Source organism: Diplotaxodon limnothrissa, linkage group LG19 (genome assembly GCF_057381915.1).
Source record: "Diplotaxodon limnothrissa isolate DT_005_m linkage group LG19, D_limnothrissa_male_GT1.1, whole genome shotgun sequence".
Classification (NCBI taxonomy): domain Eukaryota; kingdom Metazoa; phylum Chordata; class Actinopteri; order Cichliformes; family Cichlidae; genus Diplotaxodon; species Diplotaxodon limnothrissa.
Genome location: NC_140614.1, coordinates 18,591,316 through 18,602,087, shown reverse-complemented (window position 1 = coordinate 18,602,087; position 10,772 = coordinate 18,591,316).

The following is a 10,772-nucleotide window of genomic DNA, read 5'->3' as shown; positions in this document are numbered from 1 at the left end:
GAAAAAAGTAACTGTCCTCTAAACCTAATAACTGGTTGTTTCACCGTTGGCAGCAAGAACTGCAATCAAGCGTTTGCGATAAACTGGCACTGAGTCTTTCACATGGCTGTGGAGGAGTTTTGGCTCACTGTTGCATGACCCTAAACATCCTTTTTAAGGTCAAACCAAAGCACCTCAATCACTGCTCCTGCATAACTCAAGTGCAGTTGAACTTTAGGGTAGGAGTTCTCAGGGATCATCAAGATGTTTTTGGCAAATATGACAGAAACTTTTGTGTCCTTTGTGGTCAGCAGTGGTTTTCTCCTTGGAACTTTCCCATGGGTGCCATTTTCGACCAGTCTCTCTTTTCTTGTTGAATCGTGAACACTGACCTTAACTGAAGCACGTGAGGCCTGCCGTGCTCTAGATGTTGGTCTGGATTCTTTTGTGATCTCCTGAATGAATCATCATTGTGGTCTTTGAGTGATTTCGGTTGGACGGCCACCCCTGGAAAGGTCCACCAAGCTTGAAAGTTTTCTCCATTTGTGGATCATGATTCTCACTGTCGTTCACTTGAGTCGCAAAACCGTAGAAATGTCTTGGAAACCCTTTTCAGATCTTTATTTGTGATTTAACAAGGCGCAGCCTTTACTTTTTCACACAAGGTCAGGTAGGTTTGGATAGCGGTTTCTCCTTAATGAATAAAATCATTATATTCACGAATGATATTTGTCTAATATTAAAATTTGTTTAGGCATGACAAATATAAAAGAAATTAGAAATAAGGAAGGTGATAAATACTTTTTCACAGCACTGTAGGCATGGACGTTGGGTCTCTAGTTGTCTACCACTAAGGTAGTGGTACAGGATGGGGTGTATGTGGATCAGGCTTGTTTAGAATCTGGGTCAACATCCAGCAATTTGATTCACTGACTCAGAGCTTTTTATAAGCAGTTTTTTTTTTTTTTGCTGCAGACAGAAGCCCTGGTGAAGGAGGCTGAAACTCAATAAAAGACACATTTTTGTTTTATTTTTTATTTTTTTTGGAATCGCATCTGTAAACGGAAGGTCGCCGGTTCGATCCCTGGGCTCTCTGTCCTGGTCGTTGTGTCCCTGGGCAAGACACTTTACCCTACTTGCCTACTGGTGTTGGCCAGAGGGGCCGATGGCGCGATATGGCAGCCTCGCTTCTGTCAGTCTGCCCCAGGGCAGCTGTGGCTACAACTGTAGCTTGCCTCCACTATTCATTGTGAATGAATAGTGGTATTGTAAAGCGCTTTGGGTGCCTAGAAAAGCGCTATATAAATCCAATCCATTTACTCTTAAGTCAAACTATATATGAATTGTTAATAGGTCCAGAGGTGTTTTAAGGGTGTTTTAATGCCTTAGTATGGAGATGGTTTTCTTTTCTCTACCCATATGACAAATTTTATCAGTGCTTCCACATCTACCTCCCCCCCATACCTCCCCAAGATATCAAATTATGATTTTAATCTTAAGTTTTCCCTTTACTCGAAATGAGGACGTGCTCCTTTAATCCTCTCAATTTGTAAATAGATCCAGGTGTAATATACTTTTAAAACTTTTCCAGGGTGAACGGGAAGCTTTAGGCTTGTGTAAGTGTGCAATAAAGGCTTTGTGACGAGACCCCTTTGTTTGGGGACACTGCTAACGTTTCTCGTTGAACAAATAAACATTTTTTTTTAATGTCATCTGGTGTAGTACCAGCCAGATTGGCCTCATTTTTTTTCACAATGCTTTGGCTTCACCATGACTACTGGCAATTAGGCCACAAGAACTGGGTCAGCCAGTGCCAGCAGAGAGAAAAAAGAACCTGAATGTAAGATGAAACATCATGCAGGTCATCATGAGGTGTGAATTTAATTTTGGGTTATGGAAGGTATTTTTACATCTGCTAGAAAAGTTATGTGTGTGGTTAATTTTTTTGTTTCGCTGTATAGAAGATATAGAAAATATCATAAACTAATCTGGGGACTTTATGCATGCTGGACTTAAAAGCCTCAGACTTCTCTGGTTTTTCCATGTAATGATCAATGAAAATCTCAGATTGGTTGTAGAATAGTGGCCCCTTGTTTGTTTCCGATTTAATTTTATGTTTTACATTTCTGATAAATATTTGTGCATCCAGTGGTTAAGGACAGCAATGGAAAGGTACTAATGAGTGAAGAGAGTGTTGAGAAGACGGAAGGAGTTCATGAAGAAAATAAGAAAGGAGGGTGGATCAGGATTACTAAAGAGGAATTGAGGAAAGCTATTAAGAAAAGTGTGTGTTCATGCTAAAAGCCAGATTTACAGTCTGTATTGGTGGACAACTCAAGAACCTGTCAGTTTAGCTATTAAATGGTGTGAACAGGGGCATTTCTACAGCTGTCAATACTGAATATGTATATGTAGGATTTTCCCTCTCAGATTGCAAAACATTTTGTGGGGTAAAGTTGAACCCACAACAAAGAAAACCATGTTATATTTTTCTCCTGACAGAACTGTATTATGATCGTTGAATTTATTAGTACTAGGATGCGGGACTGTTTAAAGCTGTGAGTGCTTTGCCAAAGACTATAGCTCTCTGTATCCTCACCACCATGTTTAGAGCAGAGCCCCAACATGTTTCTGGTCTCAGTACTACTTTTTATGAAACAATGTAGAAAGTAACAAAGAGCGATGGATGAAAGGGAAGAATATTTGCCCAAAACAAGATTCATAGTAGCCATGGATGCATTACATACCATAAACGTACCTTTCACGCTCAACAGAGGAGTTTGTAGTGTTTCAGGTTTTTAATTACATTTTTACAAACGGTAAATGTACTGGTTCTCATATTGTAGTCTTCTACTCTACCTGTGCATTCATACAAGCACTTTTTTCTATACGTAAGTGCTTTCTATCTAACATTCATACTCCGATGGATGTATCGGAGAGCAACTTTGGGTTAGTAACTTGCCCAAGGATATTTGACATGCAAACTGGAGCAGCCAGGGATCAAACCACCAACCTTCCGATTAGTAGATGACCTGCTCTACCGCTTCAGCTACAAATACCCAACAAAGACATTGCTCCACACTGAAATCTGCAGAGTACAAAAGCCCTTGCATGTTTTTAATCAGCAGTGTGCACACACAGCTCTATAACATCACAATTTGGCTTTTATGTATAATTTTTTTAATACTCCATTATTCTTTTACATATCACGTTGACCTGCCTATAGAAATGCGTAATAATGTGATTCATGTTAGAATACTGCGTAAATCTTACCAATGTGTAATTCAGGTGTTCTTGAATGTAATTCGGGATTTTGAAGAAATCATTGTTGCACAGGGAAATGTGAGTCAGAATTTTTCCTTCAGATACCTGCATCTTCATGGCATGCAGTACAAATGTGTGCGCTTAGACATGCGGTACATGTGACAAAATAACATTAACTTCATTCATTTTATGATTATTAGGATTTGATTATAAATAATGCTTTGTGCTGTTCTATAAATCCCACATGTCAGCTGTTGGACACAGATTAGTGGTTTATTAACACAGGATTTTGCCCATATATTAAAATATACAGGTTCTCCTTCTACAACCTCACATTGATCTCAACTGACATACTGTTTCTGGAGAGACATGCATGTGTAAAACCTGCACTTGCACTGCAGTGTTTTTGTTCTATATTGCTTGCGTTCTTGTTGGGTCTTCTTAACTTAATAAGTTGCATTCCTCTTTGTATGAACTGTGTTGGTCATTATTGAAATGAAGTGGCTATGATAGTGGTCATAAATTTACACATTGTTACTAGATTACATGCAAAACCTTCTGCTCTCATCCAGCCAGGAATCTCAGTAATTTGAACTGCTTAGTAAATTTGGCCCTCAGTAGTACAGTGTGTGCAGTTAGGTATGAAATCCACTTCTAGATCCTGGTGCCAGTTGTCCATCTTCACCAAACAACCAAGGCTTCACAGCACCAACTGCAACTCTTACATGGTCAGCGGGGATGTGAAAATCAATTAGATGTACAATAGTGCCATTTTTCTTTAAATTTATTACATGCCAACTCGGTGTGATTCTGCAGGCCTCAGTAGGTGGCTTATTATTTATGCAACATTTTGTACTTTCATCCTAAGTTTCATAGACTAAATAGTAAAACTGTGATGCATGAAGTGTAAAGCTTTAAGCCTTCTCTTCAGTCTGGGACTTTTTCTGCGAAAGGATCAAAGGAGTGAAATGTGCTGATGCAGCAGCCTGTCCGCAGAGCTTCAGGCCAACCCAGGACGCATAAAAAAAATCTTGCAGTGACAATACCTACACTCTTTTTTTTCTTTTTCGAGGTCTCAGTCCTCACACCACCATGCGAACAAACGCCGAGCAACTCAACCCTGAAAGAAGAAAAATTGATGAGTCAGCAGAGAACAAGCTGAAACAACCCACTGACAAGTGGGCAAGTAGAGCATAAATATGTTCAAAGGCATGATAATAATGTTTTTTATTATACTGGATTTTGAAATTAGATTTGAAATTATTTCTTAATTGGTTGTGGTAATTTTGTAAATTTGACATGTTTAAGATAAGAAACGTCCTTTTATTGCGACTTTTTGTATTCTGGAAATCATGAACAGCTCTCAGATTTTACCAGACTGTTCTCATTCCTGGTCCAAATAACAATGTTATGTCAAAGCTGACAGTGAGACTAAGTTAGGCACAAGTTATTGGGCTGCTGCGCATGATTCACTCAGCTATGCCAATAATGACACATCGCTATAACTGCCGACTTGTCTCAACAATGAAGCTTACTGTTATAAGGACATGTTTTACCCCAAACCACAGTCTTGCTGGTTGTCCGAAGCTAATCAGTGAATAAAAGTGTAACCCTCCAAATATTTTGACTCACTGTGTTGTCTTCGTGCATAGTCATGTATTAATACATAAAACAAAAACATGTTGCACCTTCTGCATAATGGTCCATCCATCCATTTTCTTACACTTATCCGAGGCCAGGTTGCAGGTGCAGCAGCTCAAGCAGAGAAGCCCAGACCTTCCTCTCCCCAGCCACCTCCTCTAGCTCCTCTAACACCAAGGCGTTCCCAGGCCAGCCAAGAGATATAATCTCTCCAGCGTACAGGTGCCCAGGAGGCATCCTTGTCTGATGCCTGAACCACCTCAACTGGCTCCTTTCAATGTGAAGGTGCAGCGGCTCTCTGAGCCCCTCCCGAATGGCTGAAATTCTCGCCCTATCTCTAAGGGAGAAGGCAGCCAGCCTTCGGGGGAAGCCAATTTCCATCCTTGTATCCGTGATCTCGTTCTTTCGGTCACTACCCACAGCTCGTGACCATAGGTGAGGGCAGGGATATAGATCGACTGGTAAATTGAGAGCTTCGCTTTTACACTCAGCTCTCTCTTCACCACAACAGACCGGTACAGCATCCGCATCACTGCACCGGCAGCACCAATCCGTCTGTCGATCTCCGGCTCCCTTTTTCAGTCACTCGTGAACAAGACCCCAAGATACTTACACTCCTCCACTTGGGGCAGGAACTCGTCCCTGACCCGGAGTGGGCACTCCACCCTTTTCCGGCTGAGGACCATGGCCTCAGATTTGGAGGTACTGATTCTCATTCCCGCTGTTTCACAGTTGGCTGCAAGGCGAGCTGGAGGCCATTACCTGATGAAGCCAACAGAACCACATCATCTGCAAAAAGCAGGGATGAGATCCTGAGACCACCCAAGTGAAAGCCTTCCACCACTTGGCAACGCCTAGCTCCAAAGTACGGTATGGACCAATACTTTATCCAAACATGGTAATTTCTGGCTCCAAAAATTTAACATGATGGAGACAAAAATGCTTATTTTGCGAGACTTCAAATACAGTGGACACTGTCATCTTTTATATACAGTCTTTGGCTGTGATGTGCCAATGTGACACCTCGATATGTCCTAGGTGGCAGACATTATTTTATGGGGACTCTGCAAAACCATCTTGCCCCTTGTGTGTCTTTCTCACATACTTCGACGTTAGAGATCCACCTGTCCTTACTGGATTCCTACGAGCTAGAACTTCATGGAACCAGCAGCTCTGGAAAGACATAACAGTCTTCATCTTTCAGATCACTTTTTTCATGATACTTTTTTTACTTCTCCTCCATTTGAATAATTCCAAAATCAACCTGCAGCTACAAATTCACTGAGTGGTGTCCACTAAAAACGATTAAGATTTAATCTTGAGTACATTCATCTACGAGTTGACACAGCTTGCCTGGAATGCAGGAATAGGATCACATCAGTGATTCTTGTCAATGAACAGCCAGTCAGCAAGCACTCACAAGAACAAACCTTTAATTGCCTTTTTTTTTTAATGTATTGTGGTAACACGCCTCACTTTAAAGTCAAACCTAAATTACAAGCCTCTCCATGCCTGTGGATTTAATGGAAATGCAAATACATTCTTTCACTGGAATTTCTTAGTCATACTCAGTAGTCCCATTCTTGTTTTATCTTGCTTTATTTCAGTATGCAATACTGTAATAAAACTAGTTCTGACAGTAGGGTGTGTAACCTCACTCCTCCTGTAAAAGGTGCCTAGTTGTGTTGCAATCATTTTAGCTCTAGGCAGCGGTCGGGTTGGATTCTGTGGTCTCACCTGAGCTTTAAGTTAATTAAATTATCTGCATGTTTTGTTGCAAGTCACACTGTCTAAACTGAAATGAAGCAATGTAAACAAACACCGCAGGTACCATCCACTACACCAAATGGTATGCAGGGAAACATTAAGATTCCCGGTCTGATCCTCAGTCTGAGCCGGAAAGGTCGAGTCCATTTAAATGGATGAGTGAATTAGCTGTTGCTTTAGACAACAGATTTATACAAAGTGAATGTACATTCGCTTGTTATCCTGTTCTTTATTTTTTTTTATTTTTGTCAAGTCATAATTAATAACTGCAGTTGCAACTCTGGTCAAAGCTCAAAAGACAAAAGCAGTTCAAGCATGACCTGAAAGAAGAATAATTCTTCTTTTTCTTGTGAAAAAACAAAGTTATATATTTTGCTTCAGAACCTAAAAAAAGTACTTAGGCAAGAGCACAGAAGGCAAAGTGATAGATGGATGGAATCAGAAACAAAATATTCCAGAACCATGAGAGCAATTAGTAGCTCAAATTCTCGACTATTAAGAACTACTGAGAATGCTTGCTGGCGAGGAGACAAGGGGTGGCCCATTCAGCTGTCACGCATCAGTAATATTCATAGAACCAGTGTTACATCTAGTAACAACTTAATTCAAGTGGAACTTTGGAACCTTGGTGACAGAAATACTTCCTCTTAAACCTGTTTCTCTTAAACCTTGGGCAAGGGGAAGGTTACACCCAGGACAGGTCTCCAGTTTATCGCAGAGTTTTACATTTTTATTTTATTTAAATATTAAGTTATCTTTAAAGCTTTATCAACAATTAAAATTGAAGAGTTAATAAAGTTCTGTATTTTCTAATTAGTTTTTATTTTAGTGCTGTCAATAGATTTAAAAAATAACTAATTAATCACATAATTTTCTGTAATATAATCGCGATGAATCGCAAATACTTGATTAATAGCTTGGTTGCATTTAGATTTTTTTCAACTTTATATTTAAGCTTGTAACTGACATTTGAAGTAAATGCAGAATAAATACAAAGAATGTATGCTCTAATTCAAAAAGAATTTGAATAGTTTTCTTAAATCTTTTAACACAGGGTCTCTCCTGTGAAATACAACTTTAAAAAATTAAAATGTTTAATCAGATTCATCGCAGCGTTACTGTGGATTAATTTTGATTAATCACGATTAAATATCATTCATTTTTATTCTATATTATTCTATATTTATTTTTGCTTTTTGCAGACTCACGAAAAAAGGGAAAATATGCGCTCTTAACATGTTTATTGAACATCATGAACATTTATCTTAACAAAAAACTCTGTAAACATTTATCCACTCTCTCTCTGTCACTCTTGGGGGAAGCACTTCAAGTCCTTGAAAAGAGGAACCAAAGCTATGTAAAGTGCATGTTCTCAACAATATTAAAATGGCCTGTATTTGTATAGCGCTTTACTAGTCCCTAAGAACCCCAAAGCGCTTTACACATTCAGTCATTCACCCATTCACTCACACATTCACACACTGTTGATGGCAAGCTACACTGTAGCCACAGCTGCCCTGGGGCGCACTGACAGAGGCGAAAAACTAAAACTAATAGTGAAACTAATAAGAGGTGTATTAATAGGTCTGCCGTTTGTTGCAATTCACTTGGTATTGTGTCAGTACTGAGCAGGCTGACGCATTAGCCAAAGTCCTAGCAGCATCGCAGACTAACGTATGCTTCGTGTCAATGTGATATTTGAAGCTGGAAGTGCTTCGATGAAAAGAAAATTCCTTCTTGCACAATGTGCATAATACTTTATGTCGGTTGATTGTTCCGTCTTGTTTGGTTTTTTTAAACTCAAATTTCCCATTGAGAGGGCCAGTATGCGTTTATCATCTTCCCTATTGAGTTGACTGGTTCAACTGCCAGTCACTACAAGATCAACTGCCCATTTGCGCATGTGCGATGGTAACTCTACTTGGACAAACTGCTCTAAATGCTTTGACAGAAACATTTCAGGTATTTTGAGTCATTCTGCACTTCAGATGCGTTAATTGCGTTAAAAATTTTAATCACATTGACCGTGATGGCGGATTAATTTGCGTTAACGCGTTAATTTTGACAGCAGTATTTGATTTATTTATTTTTACTTTTTGTTTTTAATTCAGTCTAGCTCCATTTAGTTTTCAGAGTAGTTTTTTTTATTTCAGTTTAGCTTTTATTAGTTTCCCTATTAGTTTTAGTTTTTTTTTAAATTATTACTGTATGGAGGGCATGCATCAGAGGCAAGATGTAGGTGGACTATAGGTGGACTTTCCAGTAGACAGTAGACATCCAGTCTCTATCAATGACTCATCAGGTAAGTTGTAATAACATTTTTTTTTTTTACCAAGCTGACAGATATTAGAACTAAAAATATTTCCTTTACATTTTTTATATTATTTTGTTTTTATAATTTATATTAAAAAAATTATGTTTGGATTTATCCTTATGGCACCCATACAAAAATGATTTGGCTCCCTGTAAAGGATCCAAATAAATGTATGTTGTCTTGGCCTTTTTAATAGAAATGCTCTCAAACTGTAACACTAGTTCAAACCAGACTGCAGTCCATTCTTGTGAGAAAACTGAAAATTCTTTTCTTATTCTCAACTGCTTATTATTCTCCCATCCCAACGATGGACTCTTCTCACTGTTGAGGTCTGGGAAGCGCTTCCGCTCCCTTAAGGCCAAAACAGAGAGAATGAGGAGGAGCTTCTTCCCCCAGGCTATTCGGGCCCTGAACCAGGTGTAGGACTGGACTCTCCCAAACACGTCACTATAAGACTGGACTCTCACACACGTCACCACACGCACCACCACACATTTCCTATAATCCTATAATTCCTATAATTTATAATCCTTATCTTTATAATTTCTTCTGCTATTTGCACATTCTTTCCTGTAAATTCCTAAGTTAATTTGTAAATTTTTGTAGTAAACTGTAAATTGTAAATATTGTAAAACTTTTCTTCTGTCATTTAATGGTCGGGCATTGTACAGCTACAAGCATTTCACCCCCATGTCATACTGTGTATGGTTGTGTGTGTGTGACAAATAAAATTTGAATTTGAATTTGAATTTGAATTTGCTGCAGAAACATACACAGAAACTCTAAAACTGTCAGTCTGTCAGCTGATCTGTGCACAACGAAAAGCAAAAGAAATGAAGAGAAATAACAAAGCCAGATACAGCGATCCACGCAGGCACCAAAGCCCTTAACACTGTGCTGTATCTTGTGGGTGGCCAGTAACAATTATGCTCCTTGTTTTTGGTAAGGCCTTGGAAATGTGGGGGAGAGGCCACACTGGTACACAGACGTGCTAACGGAAAGTCCAGACAAAGCGAGATACAGACATTACAGGAAGAGGAGAAGGAGAGGGGAGAATCATGGGCAATTTGTGGGAAAAAAAATTACAAGAAATGAATAGCTGGAGTGCATGGAAGTAGTTTGCTATAAATGTTGCTTTAATGTTCTTTTGTTTTTGATCTTGTGATTTTGAAGAAGCTGATAAACATCTCCTGAAAATTAATTTGTCCCCATGTGTGCCCACTTCCTGCCTGACAGGCATGGGGCTGAAAAGGACGTGAGTCCTCCCTGCATGCCTACTGGAAGTTCAGATTCAGGGCACGACTATAAGGAAAACTGCCGTGTATGAAAATAACTGAAGATTATGTCATCATGCAAGGTTGCTGCTAAACCTCACTTTAACTTTCTGACCAATCCACAAAGGGCTTCACTTTGTAGGTTTTTGGAATAACTTACATCATTCACCAGCCCTGTAGAAGATTTGAAAGGAAACTCTGTAGTGCAAAGAGTAAAATACTGTCCTGATTACAGCCTCAAGACCTGGAAAAGATATTAACTTAAGCCCACAGAAACAGTATGTGGTCCTCACGAAGTCCTAAAGTTTCCTGCAAAATGCCTGTGCAACATTTCCACATGTACTATTGGGTCACACTAACCAAATCCTTCGTTTTCCTCCATTTAGTAATGTCTGCTTGCAAACCAAATGTCTATGAAAGCAACCTTTGGACTGATTAGACTGTGCAATGAGGGGAAAATGTCTGGAGTCTGGCTAAAAAGCATTTTACTGCCTTGAAGTAGAAGCTTCATGAAAGTATTCTTTTCAATCCTG